The sequence below is a fragment of the Bombina bombina genome, chromosome 7 (assembly GCF_027579735.1).
Source record: "Bombina bombina isolate aBomBom1 chromosome 7, aBomBom1.pri, whole genome shotgun sequence".
Classification (NCBI taxonomy): domain Eukaryota; kingdom Metazoa; phylum Chordata; class Amphibia; order Anura; family Bombinatoridae; genus Bombina; species Bombina bombina.
The window spans coordinates 66,645,955-66,667,415 of record NC_069505.1 but is presented as its reverse complement, the minus strand read 5'-3'; positions in this window follow the sequence as shown (position 1 = coordinate 66,667,415).

Below are 21,461 nucleotides of genomic sequence, written 5' to 3'. Positions count from 1 at the left end.
TTAGCCTTTTTTATTTTTTGTAATCATAGCTTTTTTTTTTGTAAACTTAGATTTTTAAAATATTTTATAATTTTAGGAATTTTTTTTAGATTTTGTAAATTTAGATATTTTTTTAAAATAAATTAGATTTTAAATTATTTTAAAATTAAAATCTAATTACAGTTAATTTATGGGATGTTAGGTTAGGGGGGATAGTTATTAGAAAAAATAGTTTGCGTTCTGGGTGAGGGTTGGCGGCTTATAGGTTAATTGTTTAAATTAGAATTTTGCATTGTGGGTTACTTGCGATTTAAAATTTAATAATTTAATTAGTTTATTTATATTTTATTTTAAAGGCGGATAAGTAGTTAATTTTTAAATTATATATTGCGATCTGTGTATTTGGTGGTTTAGTGGTTAATGCGTGTATGAGGTAAATTGTGATGTGGGGGGTTCTCGGATTAGGGGTTATTAATTTTTTGGGGATGGCGGACATAGTGGTAAAGAAAAGTTAGGTTTATTATTGGGGGGTAGCTCAGACGACACATTATGCATACAGTTGCAATGCATAGTGACTGTATAAATAATGTAGACACTGACACTATAATAATAGGCATTTGTAATATATATATAATGTACATACTGAAGTGTATGTATAAGTGTCAGTTTGTACATAATTGATATAAATGCTTATTTTTTCAGTGTCAGTGCCTACATTATTGATACAGTAACTCTGCATTGTTACGTTATAAATTATGTGTGGGCGGAGTTACGGAAATTGCCAATCGCAACTTCCGAAAATATTTAACGAGTATAGGAATTAACATATACATCAGTGTCAATCAAACACCGCACGTTTGTGGAAAGCCATGCCTCTCGCTCGCGACTAACCACGCCCCTTCCTCATGCCGTTTAGATATTTAAAATTTTAAGGTTTAACATTATCTGACGCAGTTAGGAAAAAGCAGTCTGTGAGGAGAGTTGCTGTAGAGAGAGATCAGTTACAGTTTTTAGCCATGGACAGTTATATGTAGCTTTTTCACGGGTAAAAAGCTCTGCAGATGTAAAAGTTGAGGTCATAGACGGACAAGAATAAGGGAGATTAATAACTGAAAGTGATGCCTTTTTTACTAAAAATGTTGTATATAAAGAAATATACTTAAAGTAGACATAATTTAAATAAAATAAATGTTGTATCTATTTAGGACAGTAGTTTGTCCAAATAGGGTGTGGCTATATCTGTAGTTTATTATATAGAAAATATTTTTGATATATTTAAGACAGTAGTCTATTAAAATTATAGTATTGCTATACCTGTAGCTTAAATATGTATATATATATATAGCTTAAATATGTATATATATATATATATATATATATATATATATATAAAAAGAGTTACAAAATAGGTTGTTTCTACATCTGTAGCTTAAAAAAAAAATTAGACTGCCCTCTGGGCAGGTTTATTGACTAGTAACATATTTTTATAGAGGCAGGCTTATCGACTTATTGATCATATTCTAAATATAATAAGTGAATGTGTGTATATATCTCAGGGAGTCCATAAAGAACAATACGTAAGGTAAAATGAAAATTAGAGAACAAGAGAGGTATCAGAGCGTTAGGTAACATCTGTGATAAACAACATTCTATTTATATACTCAAATACCTACAATTATCCGAAAGAAACACATAAGTATAGTAACCATAGCGGTGCAGCTCATAACTTGTAAAATTATATTAACACATAGTACCCTGCGCTGCGTGTTCACATATTTGTGACGTAAATGGCACACCCCACTCTGTAACAACTAGGAAAGCTGGGGAGGAGGCTCACATGCTCTCATCCACCAATAGATGGATTTGTGTATACTTACGTCCCCGCCCTTAACATGTGCTGAACCACCAATCATGCTACTGTAATGGAAAAGGAGTGTTATTGCAGCTGATCACAGAGAGACAGGTAAATGAGTATTATAAATGACAACTAATCCTGGCATAACCCTGTAACATTGATACATTATAACACTAATATAGCTAAGTAGTGTATTACAGGGAAATAGCATTCGTAACTGCGTTGTATCTATTGTGTCTCATGTATATAGTGAAGCTGTCTTGAATATCTGTGATCAATTAGAAAGCTTTCACTCTATGTTATATAGTGGCATAAGTATCTAACCTATCAGAGGGGCCGTGTAGTATAGAGATCCTAATATGTTAGAGTTAAATCATTATGCAATGTTTTGCTTAAAAATTAGACAAAGCATAGTGCACTGTATAGGCAGCTTTAAGAATCAAGGTATTAGTGGAGTAATATACATCACTGTAGTGTCTAACCATTAGTGAAATAAGAAGTAGTGTGTAGCTATACCGCTAAAGCTATATGTACTATAATTGAAGGATCATATACTAGGGGAATTAATCTCCTATACATGGAACATATTATATCATTACTGAACCTAAAGGAAACAATGCCAGTCTAGATTTACATTCAGTCCATAGGGGTATATCTACCTAGCTTCACATCTAAGTAATAGATTTTTTCTATCTCCTCCTCGTCTCAATGAAAGAATGTGATCTAATAATCTGAATCTGAGATCTGAGATGGAATGTCCTTTTTCAAGAAAATGTTGGGCGACAGGTTGGTTGCTCTTTCCATTTTTTAAGGCTGTCCTGATTGCAGAACGATGATTGGCGAATCATGCCCTCGCATCATCTTCAGTTTTCCCAACATAATACATCCCACAAGAACAATTCAAGAGATACACCTCTAATTGGGTACCTTTTACTGTTGTGGGGATGTTCAAATGTCCCACCAGGGATCATAGAATAGCACGTTGTGCATGAAATACATCTAAAAGAGCCTACTTTTTTATTTGAGCCAGGCAGGGTCCGTATAGCAGTGTACAGGTTCAGAGATGACTAGGCAATCTCTCAAATTCTTAGATCTCCTGTAGGCCATTCTAGGTCTCTTATTGAAAGTTAATGTTGGGTCAGAGGATAGAATGTTCCAATGTTTTGTCCCTTGGGTTGGCAAATCCTTCACTGCTGGGTTGTAGGTGGTAAGGAGAGTAATGTTATCTTTATCTTTTTGTAGGGTAGACTCCTCAAGTAGATCTTCTTGTTTGATGTCATTGAGTTTTAGTCTAATTTCTTTCAAGAGTTTGGGTTTATAGCCTCTCTGGATAAAGCGAGTTTTCAATTCAATGAGTTGTTCTTCTCTTTTTATGGGTTCTGAATTGTTGCGTATAGTACGTAGTATCTGTCCCTTAGGTATCGCATTAATCATACTTTTGGGATGACAGCTTTGTGCTGACAGCAAAAAGTTTCTCTCTGTGTTCTTCTTGAAGAGGGTAGTATTCAGTTTACCATGTGCTTTGTAGATCCTTAGATCAAGAAAATCTACTAGTTGATGATCAGCTGTAATCTTAAGTTTCACCGGGAGATTCAGATCATTGAGATATTTGGTCCAAGCCATCAGATCTTCCATTGTCCCCTTCCATATGATGAACAAGTCATCAATGTACCATCTGTACAGGCTTAAATTTGGATGTTCAAATACATGCATGACTTCTTTCTCATAACTTTCCATATATATATTGGCATACATCGGGCCATATTTGAGCCCATAACCGTACCAGCGATTTGGAGATAATATGTGTTCTCAAAACAAAAGTAGTTACAGGTAAGGCAAAGCTCAACAAGTTCAAGAACAAAGTCAGCTGGTGGACCAATGCAAGGGTATCGATTCAGGACTGCTCCTACTGCCGCCAATCCATCATGATGAGGAATGATGGTATATAGGCTTGTGACATCAAGAGTGGCGAGGGTCTTATCTTGTATTTCTCCATATGAGTGAAGAGTAGTGATCATGTGAATAGAATCTCTTAAGAATGATTCCATATGCAATAAAAATGGTTGTAGCAGACCAGCAATAAAGATTGCAATAGGTTGTAGCAGTGACCTCCTTGCCGAAACAATACACATCACTGATTCACTATCAGTTTCTAATGTTTATCAAACTATTCTTAAATTGAAAAAGAAAGAATGTGACCTTGAACAACATGCTATATACTTATCAAGATATTATCGAAAGAGCATCATTCCAAGGGGATTAAGAATTCATAATATCCCGACTATCGGCCAAAAACAATCAAAGTTTCTGTGTGAAGTGGTGCCAGATTTTGAATAAGTGTTCCATGGACCTCATTCTTTTGGTCATTGAGGAGGTCAGAAATCTCCTTACAAGGATGAAAGAGGAAATAACTACCTTTAATAATACCAAAGAAGAGACTGTGATGATAACTTGTAGTCTCACATGTAGATGCCTTATTGTTGTAAAACAGGAATCTGATTTGATCATAGACTGCAAAGATAGTTATCAGGGATACAGTCCAGGCATGATTTGCAATATTTCCAACAGTGGTAAAAACACTCTGATAACACAATGTTATAGGGTAAATATATCCGATAGAATATACACTTGTGCAGAGGAAATAGAAAAAGTAACTCACTGAATACTTCAAAGACTGTGTGTCTGTAAACTGAAACAATCCGACAGTTTGTTTCTTCCAGCAGTGTGAGATCCAGCGTGGGGAAGATCATGTGACTATGACGCCACCATTAGTTGAACATGAAGCTGAAGTAATTGTGAATCAGGTTCACAGAGGTTGTTGAGAAAGATTGGTAAGTCCATTTAGCATTTGCAAAAACAGTGCACAGATATGCAGTCAGTGTTAAACATGCAGGCAATTAAACAGTTCTTGATACTTGCGCAAATACTGGCAAGTTTGTGCAGGCAGATCCTTGATATGTGAGCTGGTGAATCTTTAAGCGTCTGAAAGCCGGTCCTGTGATGTAGGAATAGAAAAGACAAGACTTCAATCTTTTAGAGTTGAGCTGTTACAAGATACAGCTGATAACGATTCAATCCTCAATAGCAGAGGAGTAAAAGTTCTGTAAATCCAATACTGCAAATGGCTAGGAAAACTTGTCAGTACTGAACACTAACAAAATACCAAGCACTGTGAAAAAGGAGAGGCAGGGTTTTATAGGGAAGTCTGTGAGGTAAGCAGCAAATCCTTAAAGGTACATGAGCAAATCCGTAAAAGGTACATGAGGAATATGACAGAGACACTGAGATCAGATAAAACTGAAGACTGGCTTGATAAGCTAAAAACTCAGGAGGACATTTATAAGAAATAAGAATTAACTTTTGGCATTCAAGAACAGAAAGCTACAGAATGTGATAGATGATTATATTGATTAAAGGATATATGGCTGGCTAACAGAGGGTACGCCCACAACAACCATAGAAGAAGAAATACTATACTCGATGCAATCTAACCACAGTTTATAGCAGCTCGGGTTCGGACAATGAAAACACACCTTCTTTGACAGCATCACAAGGAGCATCCACATCGCAGCAGCAGGTTTTTCATGGGGTAACCACAAGATCCGGTGGCTCAAGAAGAGGCAGAGACCACACCCCAGGAGGGGAGGATACAAACAAAAGACCCCCACAACCCCGAGATAGCAGGTGTTCCAGACCTCATTATTAATATCAGCAGCCGTACACTCACAGGGAGTGAGACAAGCCTACTAAATAAAGGTTTATTTTTTGTTCCTACAGCTTCTAAGGACAACTTTACCTTACATATTGATCTTATGAAATTTCAAAGATTACTCAAATTAAGAGACTTTTTCCAAACTAGTGATCCACACCTTATGACTCATCCTTATAAGAAAAAAAGTACTTTTGAATTTGAACCCATTAACACTAATGCAAGTATTAAGACTTTTATAAGGATACTAAATTCGCAATATACCAGATACAATAAACCTCCTCTTAGATCAAACTTCTCCAAGGAGGAAAGGATGGCTATACGTACATTGAGTCAGGACACATCCATAATAATTCCCCCTGCCGATAAGGGAGGAGCCCTTGTGGTCATGGACTATCATCAATATAGTGCAGAGATTTACAAACCCTTGGAGGTGAACCCCATGAAAACCTTTAAAACACAGATTGATTCAGTATTAACTGAAGGATTTGCAAATGGCTACATTGATAAAGAAACACTTGAACATCTCACTACTTCATATCGGATTTTCCCAAAACTCTATACCTTACATAAAGACTTGTGCAACCCTCCAGGACTCCAATTATTTCGGCCAGTGGGTCTCTCCTACAACCTTTTGCAATCTTTATTGATGGTCCATCTTTATTGATTCCATCTCAGATCTTAGACGATACGAGAAGGAGATAGAAAAAAAAAACTATAACGTTAGCGGTACAGCTACACACTACTTCTTATTTCACTAATGGTTAGACACTGCAGTGATGTATACCCCTACCTATCTATTTTAAAATTATTAACCCCTAATTATATTAGGGTTAATATAGTTAATATCGTTATTATAATATATACTGTATACATATATATATATATATATATATATATATATATATATATATATATATTAAGTATAACAACCCTATCTAACTCTAACATCCCTAACTAAACTCCTATTAAAATAAATCTAATATTAATATTATTAATTAAAATATTCCTATTTAAATCTAAATACTTACCTATAAAATAAACCCTAAGATAGCTACAATATAATTAATAATTACATTATAGCTATGTTAGGGTTTATATTTATTTTACAGGTAAATTGTTAATTATTTTAACTAGGTATAATAGCTATTAAATAGTTATGAACTATTTAATAGCTACCTAGTTAAAATAATTACCCAATTACCTGTAAAATAAATCCTAACCTAAGTTACAAATACACCTACACTATCAATAAATTAAATAAACTACAAATATCTATCTAAAAATACAATTAAATAAACTAAACTAAATTACAAAAAAAACAAACACTAAATTACAAAAAATAAAAAAGATTACAAGATTTTTAAGCTAATTACACCTATTCTAAGCCCCCTAATAAAATAATAAAGCCCCCCAAAATAAAAAAAATTCCCTACCCTATTCTAAATTAAAAAAAGTTCAAAGCTCTTTTACCTTACCAGCCCTTAAAAGGGCCTTTTGTGGGGGCATGCCCCAAAGAAAACTGCTGTTTTGCCTGAAAAAAAAAAACACAATACCACCCCCCAACATTACAACCCACCACCCACATACCCCTAATCTAATCCAAACCCCCCTTAAATAAACCTAACACTACCCCCCTGAAGATCTCCCTACCTTGTATGCACCCAGCCCGGCCGAACTCCTCATCCGATCCGGGCGATGTCTTCCAGCAAGCGGCAGTGAAGTCTTCTTCCATCCGGGCGATGTCTTCAAGCAAGCGGCAGAGAGTCTTCTTCCATCGGCGATGTCTTAAAGCAAATCGGCATCTTCAATCTTCTTTCTTTGCTCCTCCGCCGCGGAGCATCCATCCGGCACGACGACTTCCCGACGAATGAGGTTCCTTTAAATGACGTCATCCAAGATGACGTCTGTCGAATTCCGATTGGCCAATCGGAATTAAGGTAGAAAAATCTGATTGGCTGATTGAATCAGCCAATCAGATTCAAGTTCAATCCGATTGGCTGATTGGTTCATAACTATTTAATAGCTATTATACCTAGCTAAAATAATTAACAATTTTCCTGTAAAATAAATATAAACCCTAACATAGCTACAATGTAATTATTAATTACATTGTAGCTATCTTAGAGTTTATTTTATAGGTAAGTATTTAGATTTAAATAGGAATATTTTAGTTTATAATATGAATTAGATTTATTTAATAAGAATTTAGTTAGGGGTGTTAGGGTTAGATAGAGTTAATATAGTTTATATAAATACTATAGTAACTATATTAACTATATTAACCCTAATATAATTAGGGTTAATATAGTTAATATATATAATGTAATAACTATATTAACTATAATATACTTAGGGTTAATATAGATAATATAGCTGGCGGCGGGGAAGGTAGATTAAATTAGGGGTTAATAATTTTAATATAGATGGCGGCGGTTTAGGGGTTAAATACTTTATTAGGGATTGCGGCGGGGGATCGCGGTTGACAGGGAGATAGACATTGCGCATGCGTTAGGTTTTATTTAGCAGATCGCGGTTGACAGGGAGATAGACATTGCGCATGCGTTAGGTGTTAGGTTTATTTAGCAGCCAGTTTAGGGAGTTACGGGGCTCCAATAGTCAGCGTAAGGCTTCTTACGGCTGCTTTTTGTGGCGAGGTGAAAATGGAGTAAGATTTCTCCATTTTCGCCACGTAAGTCCTTACGCTGTATATTGGATACCAAACTGCGCGGGTTTGGTATACCTGCCTATGGCCCAAAAAACTACGGGCGACGGCAGAAATATACGCGCGAAACTTCTAGGTTAATATTGGCGTCGCCGACTTTTGCGGGTGACGATTTTTATCGGATAGACCCCTAGGTCGGTCTTAAGCTTGAAATGGCAGTTCCATTAAATACAATCCTCCAACAAGCCTATATCCATATATATATTATAAATGTATTCATGCCCGTTTTTGCAGAATTAAATTAGTGTTATTTTTTTTAAGGAAGAAAAAAATAAAAGGTTTATATTTTCAAAAACATATATTATATTGTATATTATATTGTATTTGTTTTAATTTCTTCGGCAAAGCAAGAAAATTGTTTGGCAAAAAATTAGGAACGTGAACAAAGAGGATAAGCAGGGATGAGCATAAAGAAGAAGGGGTTATAGGATAAGGAGGGGATAGTGTTTAACAGACTGTGGGTGAGGAGGGCACTGTGCATTAGAGAGATAGGAATAAGAGGGTGTGCAACAGACTGTGAAGTGATTGGGGGAAGAGGAAACTGTGTGAGAGGGGTGGAGGATAGTGCATAATATTAGGGAGGTGGGAAGAGAGATAATGGTGAGAGTGTAAGGAGGAGATTGTGCGTGAGGTGTGAGGATGACGATGTGAGAGAGGGGGGAATTAAATGGTTATCAGGGGCTCATGTATTGTAGAGTGAATTTAGTTTTTGGTGATGTCGTCAACAATGTCATGTGTGATGTCATTGGTAATGTTATTGGTAATGTCATTGGTGATGTCATGCAACGCTCCAAAGTGGGAAAGGGGGGCAATTTATGTAGGAATTTACTTGCTTTTTCATGTTTGAAAGAAAATTTAAACAATGGATTTAATGTAAGTTTTTTTCTCAAATGAATGTTTATTATATATATATATATATATATATATATATATATATATATATATATATATATATAAGTACACATACACACACATGTAGGCAGACAGCTGTTGTCTGAATATTTCTTTAATTATGAGGCCTACTTATCAAGCCGTCAACTGTGCTGAATTCGACGGCACTGATACGCTCGCCTGACATTGCCTAACATCGCGGCCGCGGACCTGAATATGCTCTCCATATTTATATAAAAAGCTGTCAAAAAGCCGCGCATGAGCAGCGGACTGTTGTTAACTAACAGTCATCAATCTCGCTGCTATTCGGCTTTTTCACAGCTTTATTTATACCCTGTCACTAAACACTGCCACTATACTAAAATGTTTAACCCCTATCCCGCCACTCCCGGAGCCCACCGCAACTCTAATAAACTTATTAACCCCTATCCTGCTGCTTCCCGACACCGCAGCAACTATAATAAAGTTATTAACCCCTATTCCGCCGCTCCCTGATACCGCCGCAACAAACTAAATGTATTAACCCCTATTCCTCCGCTCCCAGAGCCCACCACAACTCTAATAAACGTATTAACCCCTATTCCGCCGCTCCCGGACCCCGCCGCAGCTAACTAAATGTATTAACCCCTAAATCTCTGGCCTCCCACATCACTACCACTTACTAAACCTATTAACCCCTAAACCGCCAGCCCCCCACATCGCCATAAACTAAATTAACCTATTAACCCCTAAACCTAACAACCGGCTAACTTTATATTAAATATCAACTCATCCCTGTCTTATAATAAATTTAAACTTAACTTTAGATTTAAATTAAACTATATTAAACTATATTAAACTAATAATTAATCTACCCAAACTGTTATACTAAATTACATTAAACTATATTAAACTAATAATTAATCTACCCTGTTATACTAAATTACATTAAACTATATTAAACTAATAATTAATCTACCCTAACTGTTATACTAAAATTAAATTAAACTACAAATGAAATTAACTATATTATATATTTAAAAACCTAACCCTACTAAGTTACCAAAAAATAACAACTAAGTTACAAAAAAATAACAAACACCAAGTTACAAAAAAAAATTAACACTAAGTTACACAAAATAAAAAATAAATGATCAAAGATTTAAACTAATTACACCTAATCTAAGAGCCCTATAAAAATAAAAAAGCCCCCCCCCCAATAAAAAAACCCTAGCCTACAATAAACTACAATGGCCCTTAAATGGGCCTTTTGCGGGGCACTGCCCCAAAGAAATCAGCTCTTTTACCTGTAAAAAAAAATACAAACACCCCCCAACAGTAAAACCCACCACCCACAAAACCAACCCCCCAAATAAAAACCTAATTTAAAAAAACCTTGCATAAAAAGCTTGCATTCTATTGGCTGTTCCAATGAGCCAATAGAATGCAAGCTCAATCCTATTGGCTGATTGCATCAGCCAATAGGATTTTTTCAACCTTAATTCCTATAAATACTATAACAAATTACAAACGGCTAGATTACGAGTCTTGCATTATGAGTAAAAAAACATAGTTAAGCCTCATAACGCCCTCCCGCATCGCAAACACTAAAATTAAATTATTAACCCCTAATCTACCGCACCTGACATCGCCGCCGCTATAATAAACATATTAACCCCTAAACCGCCGCACTCCCGCCTTACAAACATTAGTTAAATATTATTAACCCCTAATCGCCTCACCTACCTGCATTTATTAACCCCTAATCTGCAGCCCCCAATGTCGCCGCCACTATATTAAAATTATTAACCCCTAAATCTAAGTCTAACCCTAACCCTAACACCCCCTAACTTAAATATAATTAAAATAATTATAAATAAAACTTACTATTAATAACTAAATAATTCCTATTTAAAACTAAATACCTGCAAAATAAACCCTATGCTAGCTACAATATAACTAATCGTTACATTGTAGCTAGCTTATTTTTTATTTTTATTTTACAGGCAAGTTTGTATTTATTTTAACTAGGTATAATAGTTACTAAATAGTTATTAACTATTTAATAACTACCTAGCTAAAATAAATACAAATTGACCTGTAGAATAAAACCTAACCTGTCTTACACTAACACCTAACAATTAAATAAATTCCATAAATTAAATGCAATTAACTAAATTCATAACAATTAGCTAAATTACAAACAAAACCCCCCACTAAATTACAGAAAATAAAAAACAAATTACAAGATTTTTAAACTTATTACACCTAATCTAATAGCCCTATCAAAATAAAAAAGCCCACCCAAAATAAAAATAAAAACCTAGCCTAAACTAAACTACCAATAGCCCTTAAAAGGGCCTTTTGCGGGGCATTGCCCCAAAGAAATCAGCTCTTTTACCTGTAAAAAAATACAAATACCCCCCCCAACAGTAAAACCCACCACCCACACAACCAACCCCCCAAATAAAACCCTACCTAAAAAAAACCTAAGCTCCCCATTGCCCTGAAAAGGGCATTTGGATTGGCATTGCCCTTAAAAGGGCATTTAGCTCTATTGCAGCCCAAAGCCCTAACCTAAAAATAAAACCCACCCAATACACCCTTAAAAGATACTAACACTAACCCCCGAAGATCCACTTACTGGGAGAAGTCTTCATCCAAGGGGCAAGATGTCCTCAACAAAGCCAGCAGAAGTGGTCCTCCAGACGGGCAGAAGTGGTCCTCCAGACGGGCAGAAGTCTTCATCAAGACGACATCTTCTATCTTCATCCATCCGGCATGGATCGGGTCCATCTTCAAGACATCCGGCATGGAGCACCCTCTTCCAGTGATGACTACCTGATGAATGAAGGTACCTTTAAGTGACGTCATCCAAGATGGCGTCCCTTAGATTACGATTGGCTGATAGAATTCTATCAGCCAAACGGAATTAAATGGACAGTCTAGGCCAAAATAAACTTTCATGATTCAGATAGAGCATGTAAATTTAAACAATTTTCCAATTTACTTTTATCACCAATTTTGCTTTGTTCTCTTGGTATTCTTAGTTGAGAGCTTAACCTAGGAGGTTCATATGCTAATTTCTTAGAACTTGAAGGCCACCTATTTTCAGAATGCTTTTTACCAGTTTTTCACCACTAGAGGGTGTTAGTTCACGTATTTCATATAGATAACACTGTGCTCGTGCACGTGAAGTTATCTGGGAGCAAGCACTGATTGGCTAGACTGCAAGTCTGTCAAAAGAATTGAAATAAAGGGGCAGTTTGCAGAGGCTTAGATACAAGATAATCATAGAGGTTAAAAGTATATTATTATAACTGTGTTGGTTATGCAAAACTGGGGAATGGGTAATAAAGGGATTATCTATATTTTAAAACAATAAAAATTCTGGTGTAGACTGTCCCTTTAAGGTTGAAAAAATCCTATTGGCTGATGCAATCAGCCAATAGGATTGAACTTCAATCCTATTGGCTGATCCAATAAGCCAATAGGATTGAGCTCGCATTCTATTGGCTGATTGGAATAGTGTGGTTGTGTGGGTGAAGGGTTTTACTGTTGGGGGGTGTTTGTATTTTTTTTTACAGGTAAAAGAGCTGATTTCTTTGGGGCAGTGCCCCGCAAAAGGCCCTTTTAAGGGCCATTGTAGTTTATTGTAGGCTGGGGGGGGTTATTTTTTGGGGGGTTATTTTATAGGGCACTTAGATTAGGTGTAATTAGTTTAAATCTTTGTTAATTTTTTTTTTTTTTTGTAACTTAGTGTTTGTTATTTTTTGTAACTTAGTTGTTAGTTTTTGGTAACTTTGTAATTTGTAATAGTAGATTTAAATTATTTGACTAGGGTTAGGTTTTTAAATATATAATATAGTTAATTTAATTTGTAGTTTAATGTAATTTTAGTATAACAGTTAGGGTAGATTAATTATTAGTTTAATATAGTTTAATATAGTTTTGTTTAAACCTAAAATTAAGTTTACATTTATTATAAGATAGGGATGAAGTAATATTTAAAATAAAGTTAGCGGGTTGTTAGGTTTAGGGGTTAATAGGTTTAGTAAGTGGTACTGATGTGGGAGGCCAGGGGTTTAGGGGTTAATAACTTTATTTAGTTGCGGTGGGATAGGGGTATATATATATATATATATATATATATATATATACATATACATACACACACACACCCATATATATACAGTATATATATATATATATATATATATATATATATATATATATATATACTAGTCCTAAAGCCCGTGTACACGGGCCAATTTTTTTAGTACTGCGGTTCCAACCCTTGCTCCCTCTCTCTCCCCCCTCTCTTTTGCGCTCTCTCTCCTCCTCTCTTTTGCGCTCTCTCTCCCCCCTCTCTTTTGAGCTCTCTCTCTCCCCTCTCTTTTGAGCTCTCTCCTCCCTCTTTTGCTCTCTCTCCCCCTCTTTTTTGCTCTCTCTCCCCCCTCTTTTGTTCTTTCTCTCCCCCTCTTTTGCTCTCTCTCCCCCTCTTTTGCTCTCTCTCTCTCCCCCTCTCTTTTGTTCTCACTCTCCCCCTCTGTTTTGTCCTCACTCTCCCCCTCTCTTTTATGCTCAGTCTCCCCCCTCTCTTTTGAGCTCTCTCTCTCCCCTCTCTTTTGAGCTCTCTCTCCCCCCTCTTTTGTGCTCTCTCTTCCCCCTCTTTTTTGCTCTCTCCCACTCTTTTGTTCTTTCTCTCCCCCTCTCTTGCTCTCTCTCTCCCCTCTTTTGCTCTCTCTCTCCCCCCCCTCTTTTGCTCTCTTTCTCCCCCTCTCTTTTTCTCTCTCTCTCTCTCCCCCTCTCTTTTGCTCACTCTCTCCCCCTCTCTTTTGCTTTCTCTCTCCCCCTCTCTTTTGCTCACTCTCTCTCCCTCTCTTTTGTGCTCACTCTCCCCCCTCTCTTTTGTGCTCACTCTCCCCTCTCTCTTTTGTGCTCATTCTCCCCCTTATCTTTTGTGCTCACTCTTCCCCCTCTCTTTTGTGCTCACTCTCCCCCTCTCTTTTGTGCTCACTCTCCCCCTTCTCTTTTGTGCTCACTCTCCCCCCTCTCTTTTGAGCTCTCTCTCTCTCTCCTCTCTTTGGAGCTCTCTCTCCCTGTCTTTTGAGCTCTCTGTCCCCCCCTCTTTTGAGCTCTCTCTCCCCCCTCTTTTGTGCTCTCCCCCCCTCTTTTGCTCTCTCTCTCCCCCCTCTTTTGCTCTCTCTCTCCCTCTCTCTTTTGCTCTCTCTACCCCCCTCTCTTTTGCTCTCTCTCTCCCCCCTCTTTTGCTCGCTCTCTCTCCCCCTCTCTTTTGCTCACTCTCTCTCCCTCTCTTTTGTGCTCACTCTCCCTCCCTCTCTTTTGTGCTCACTCTCCCCCCTCTCTTTTGTGCTCACTCTCCACCCACCTCTTTTGTGCTCACTCTCCCCCCCACCTCTTTTGTGCTCACTCTCCCCCCCTCTTTTGTGCTCACTCTCCCCCCACCTCTTTTGTGCTCACTCTCCCCCCCTCTTTTGTGCTCACTCCCCCCCTCTCCTCCTTCCATCAGCGCTATCGCAAAAGGATCCCTTATGCGCTGCAGGACCCTGTCAGCTGGCTGGCTTCCCTAGTGTTATTCATTTTCAGGATCTGCACAGGGAGCGCTATGGAGATGCCAGAGTCTATGTAGCTTCTCACGCGGCAGACCTCACAGCTGTTACTGGCCTCGCTCCAAGCCGACACTGATGCCATGTAGCGCGCGCGCGCTCCCTATCTCGCGCCACAGGCTTTTTCAATGTGCACCTCGCACTCGCCAGACCTCACAGCTGTTCAAGCTTGTATGCTGTGTACCTCGCGCTCGCCAGCTGTCACTCACCTCACTCCAAGCCGACACTGATGCCTCTCACAGCTGTTACTGGCCTCGCTCCAAGCCGACACTGATCAAGGCCAGGTATGTTTGTCTCTATTGCGCATGACTGCTTCTGACAAACATACCTGGCCTTTTATTATATATATATATATATATATATATATACACACAAGCCCATATATATATATCTCAAGTAGTCAGAGAAATATGTCTGGCTTATGATGTACAATACATATTATACATAGTCTTATGTCATTGTTACCTGTTCATTGAATTGTGCAGAGCCACTGTGATCTTCTTTACTGGGTATTTACATAAATCCAAGTGACTGGAAATTCATGTTATTAGACTGAACGTTTGTCCTTTAGTCAGTGTTTATGTGCATATTCACTTACAATGTCTTGTCATATTAAGTCACACTAACCCCTGGAGTACTATGTGTAGTTCTGCTATATACATTCATAAACTGGCAGTGTGCCATAATTCTAAAAATATCTCAGTTTACAATCTGAAATTTCCACTGATAGTTTCCTTTTGTATTTAAACAGCAGGCGCATATATGGCAGTTTTGATTAATCGTTAGAATCATTCCCCTTTAAAAGATTTACAGCACATAATTACCAATGTGTCTATACTCATTCATTTTATTATCATCTAAATCAATATGCATTCTGGGCTGATACTAAATCCTTTCACTTTTATTTGTGTGGATTTACTGCACAGCTTTGAGCTCTAATTACTACAGTGACTGCATTGCGATTACACTAATTACGCTGAATTCCTATCTATAGCTATATGATTGCACTGCACGCATATGATTAGTCTTTGAGTCATCCACAGTTCTGGTCAACATATTATTTCTAGCAGTAAAGTGCAGCACCAGGTGTTAAGATTTAACCCTTTGAAACTCTTAACATGAATAAAACTAGAATGTTACCCAAGGGCCTATTTCCACTAAATGCAAATAACAGTTAGGATTGGTGATTTCTTATGATATTCTAAAACACAATTTTCGAACAAGGGTGCAGTCTGATTACATCAATGTTACCTGTGCAAAAATGTATGGGACAAACGCCTGTTAACTGCTGGGGTCCGAGACATAACTGCCACATATGGCAAAGCCCTTTATGCCTGGTATTCAAGGAGTTAACCCTAACCAAGGACTGCATGTCTGCGACCTTCAGATCAAGGTAATGATTCATTAAAGGACCATTAAATACAGCAGAATTACATAATCAACAAATCCATAATAAAAAGACAATGCCTTCAGGGCAGCAGCTTCAAAGGCTAATAAGATACTAGCATGTATTGAAAGAGGCATTGGGGCCTATCTATCAATCTCTAGACTCGCCAGAAACAGCAGTTATGAAGCAGCGGTCTAAAGACCGCTGCTCCATAACCCTGTCCACCTGCTCAATCGCCACAATTCAACCCGATCTAGTACAATCGGGTTGATTGACACCTGTCTGCCGGGGCGGCGTTGCACCAGCAGCTCTTGTGATCTGCTGGTGCAATACTGAATACGGAGAGCGTATTGCTCTCCGCATTCAGCAAGGTCTTGCAGACCTGATCCGCACTGTTGGATCAGGTCTGCAAGACCTTTGTTAAATAGGGGCCATTGACTCAAGGGAGGAAAGCATAATTCTGTCACTATATAAAGCCCTGGTAAGACCTCACCTTGAGTATGGAGTGCAGTTCTGGGGACCAATCGCAAAAAAAGATATTGCAGAACTAGAAAAAGTTCAGAGAAGGGCCACAAAGCTAATAAGGGGATTGGAGAATTTAACCTATGAGGAGAGGCTATCCAAACTGGGTCTGTTTTCTCTAGAAAAAAGGCGCTTAAGAGGTGACATGATTACTTTATATAAATATATTCAAGGCCCATATACAGAGATGGCAGAAGCTCTGTTTATTCCAAGAAAATTGTTTGTGACCAGAGGTCAAAGGAGGTAGTGAATGCCAATACCCTAGATAGATTTAAAAATTATTTGGATACATTTCTGTCTATAAACAAAATTCATGGATATAATTGCTATTATCAAATGGGTCACATTTTAGTGGGATTATTTAAGCTTAACTGGAGCTTTTTGTATATGTATTGTATAGGTTGAACTCGATGCACTTCGGTCTTTTTTCAACCTCATCTACTATGTTACTATGTTACTATGTTACTATATAATGCCAAAACACTTGACCTGAATTTCAATGTTAGTTCAATGTTCCTTCTCCCTGCATCACGTGACAGCCATCAGCCAATCACAAAAAGCATTTACATATATATTGTGAATAATTGCACAAGCTCATTAGGAGCATGTGCATATTAGAAGGTTGTGCACATTTTGATAATGGAAGTGAATTGGAAAGTTGATTAAAATTGTGTGCTTATGTAAATCATGAAGGTTTAATTTTGATGTTAGTGTTCCTTTAAGGGTAGGAGATCAATCCTCAGCCATTGGTGCATTTTATGTTGTTAGATATCTCCTGTCACATCTCTCATCCGATTTCAGTATCTCTTGTTCTTAAACTGGTATTTTCTTCCCTATTTACTCCCAATTGTTATCCTCCCTTTATTTTCCTTCTGCAGATGACCTATGTCTCTCCATCTTGTTGTCACATCTGCACGACTGCAAAAGGTAAACATCGTAGGCATCCCCTGCTGTGCAATTGGAATTTAAAATGTGCTTGAGTTTTAAAGGAACATGAAACCCACATTTTTTATTTCATAATTCAGATAGATAATACATTTTTAAACAACTTTCCAGTTTACTTCTGTTCTCAATTTTGCTTCATTCTCTTGGTATCTTTTATAGAAGAAGCAGCAATGCACTCCTGGGAGCTTGCTGAACACATTTGTAAGCCAATGAAAATGGGCATACAATTTCAGCCACCAACCAGCAGCTAGATCCAATCTCCTAAACCTAGATATGTTTTTCAGCAAAGGATACCAAGAGAATGAAGTAAAAACAAAGACATAGATGTCATAAATTTACCCTTTATTGAAGTTAAACATATTTAACATATTTGGGTATCTGTATTTCAAGTAACCCAAATGAATGGTAAAAAATTAAATTTCAATCGGATTTATGAAGATATTAAACTTGATTTTTTTACGATACAAAGGGCTACCTACAGTAGTTCACTATCAGGGAGAGCTCATCTAATAAAGATGATGATCTTTTCAAAATGACTATATCCTATGAACATGATTCCGATTAGGATCCCTAAAAGTGATATTAATAAATTGAATAGGATGTTTAATCTTTTTCTGTGGGAACAATAAAAAACATACGGCTAGATTTAGAGTTTTGTCGGTAACGACCCGAAAAGCTAACGCCGGCTTTTTTCTGGCCGCACCATAAAAATAACTCTGGTATTGAGAGTCCACATAAAGGCTGCGTTAGGCTCCAAAAAAGGAGCGTAGAGCATATTTAACGCAGCTTCAACTCTCGATACCAGAGTTGCTTACGGACGCGGCCAGCCTCAAAAACGTGCTCGTGCACGATTCCCCCATAGGAAACAATGGGGCTGTTTGAGCTGAAAAAAAACCTAACACCTGCAAAAAGCCGCGTTCAGCTCCTAACGCAGCCCCATTGTTTGCTATGCGGAAACACTTCCTACGTCTGCACCTAACACCCTAACATGTACCCCGAGTCTAAACACCCCTAACCTTACACTTATTAACCCCTAATCTGCCACCCTTCTATCGCTGACCCCTACATATTATAATTAACCCCTAATCTGCCGCTCGTAAACCGCCGCTACTAACATTATCCCTATGTACCCCTAATCTGCTGCCCTAACATCGCCCCCCCTATATTATATTTATTAACCCCTAATCTGCCCCCCACAACGTCGCCTCCACCTGCCTACACTTATTAACCCCTAATCTGCCGAGCGGACCTGAGTGCTACTATAATAAAGTTATTAACCCCTAATCCGCCTCACTAACCCTATAATAAATAGTATTAACCCCTAATCTGCCCTCCCTAACATCGCCGACACCTAACTTCAATTATTAACCCCTAATCTGCTGACTGGCGCTCACCGCTATTCTAATAAATGTATTAACCCCTAAAGCTAAGTCTAACCCTAACACTAACACCCCCTAAGTTAAATATAATTTACATCTAACGAAATTAATTAACTCTTATTAAATAAATTATTCCTATTTAAAGCTAAATACTTACCTGTAAAATAAATCCTAATATAGCTACAATATAAATTATAATTATATTATAGCTATTTTAGGATTTATATTTATTTTACAGGTAACTTTGTATTTATTTTAACCAGGTACAATAGCTATTAAATAGTTAAGAACTATTTAATAGCTAAAATAGTTAAAATAATTACAAATTTACCTGTAAAATAAATCCTAACCTAAGTTACAATTAAACCTAACACTACACTATCAATAAATTAATTAAATAAAATACCTACAATTACCTACAATTAAACCTAACACTACACTATCAATAAATAAATTAAATACAATACCTACAAATAACTACAATGAAATAAACTAACTAAAGTACAAAAAATAAAAAAGAACTAAGTTACAAAAAATAAAAAAATATTTACAAACATAAGAAAAATATTACAACAATTTTAAACTAATTACACCTACTCTAAGCCCCCTAATAAAATAACAAAGCCTCCCAAAATAAAAAAAATGCCCTACCCTATTCTAAATTACTAAAGTTCAAAGCTCTTTTACCTTACCAGCCCTGAACAGGGCCCTTTGCGGGGCATGCCCCAAGAAGTTCAGCTCTTTTGCCTGTAAAAAAAAAACATACAATACCCCCCCCAACATTACAACCCACCACCCACATACCCCTAATCTAACCCAAACCCCCCTTAAATAAACCTAACACTAAGCCCCTGAAGATCTCCCTACCTTGTCTTCACCTCATCGGGTTCAGCGATTGGTCCAGAAGAGGGTCCGAAGTCTTGATCCAAGCGGAGCAAGAAGAGTTCCTCCATCCGGTAGAAGTCTTCATCCAAGCGGGGCAGAAGAGGTCTTCATCCAAGCGGGATCTTCTATCGTCATCCATCCGGAGCGGAGCGGCAGGATCCCGAAGACCTCCGACGCGGAACATCCATCCTGGCCGACGACTGAACGACAAATGACGGTTCCTTTAAATGACGTCATCCAAGATGGCGTCCCTCGAATTCCGATTGGCTGATAGGATTTTATCAGCCAATCGGAATTAAGGTAGGAATATTATGATTGGCTGATGGAATCAGCCAATCAGAATCAAGTTCAATCCGATTGGCTGATTGGATCAGCCAATCGAATTGAACTTGATTCTGATTGGCTGATTCCATCAGCCAATCAGAATATTCCTACCTTAATTCCGATTGGCTGATAGAATCCTATCAGCCAATCGGAATTCGAGGGACGCCATCTTGGATGACGTCATTTAAAGGAACCGTCATTCGTCGTTCAGTCGTCAGCCAGGATGGATGTTCCGCGTCGGAGGTCTTCAGGATCCTGCCGCTCCGCTCCGGATGGATGACGATAGAAGATCCCGCTTGGATGAAGACTTCAATCGGATGGAAGACCTCTTCTGCCCCGCTTGGATGAAGACTTCTACCGGATGGAGGACCTCTTCTTGCTCCGCTTGGATCAAGACTTCGGACCCTCTTCTGGACCGATCGCTGAACCCGGTGAGGTGAAGACAAGGTAGGGAGATCTTCAGGGGCTTAGTGTTAGGTTTATTTAAGGGGGGTTTGGGTTAGATTAGGGGTATGTGGGTGGTGGGTTGTAATGTTGGGGGGGGTATTTTATGTTTTTTTTTACAGGCAAAAGAGCTGAACTTCTTGGGGCATGCCCCGCAAAGGGCCCTGTTCAGGGCTGGTAAGGTAAAAGAGCTTTGAACTTTAGTAATTTAGAATAGGGTAGGGCATTTTTTTATTTTGGGGGGCTTTGTTATTTTATTCGGGGGCTTAGAGTAGGTGTAATTAGTTTAAAATTGTTGTAATATTTTTCTTATGTTTGTAAATATATTTTTATTTTTTGTAACTTAGTTCTTTTTTATTTTTTGTACTTTAGTTAGTTTATTTCATTGTAGTTATTTGTAGGTATTGTATTTAATTTATTTATTGATAGTGTAGTGTTAGGTTTAATTGTAGGTAATTGTAGGTATTTTATTTAATTAATTTATTGATAGTGTAGTGTTAGGTTTAATTGTAACTTAGGTTAGGATTTATTTTACAGGTAAATTTGTAATTATTTTAACTATTTTAGCTATTAAATAGTTCTTAACTATTTAATAGCTATTGTACCTGGTTAAAATAAATACAAAGTTACCTGTAAAATAAATATTAATCCTAAAATAGCTATAATTTAATTATAATTTATGTTGTAGCTATATTAGGATTTATTTTACAGGTAAGTATTTAGCTTTAAATAGGAATAATTTATTTAATAAGAGTTAATTAATTTCGTTAGATGTAAATTATATTTAACTTAGGGGGGTGTTAGTGT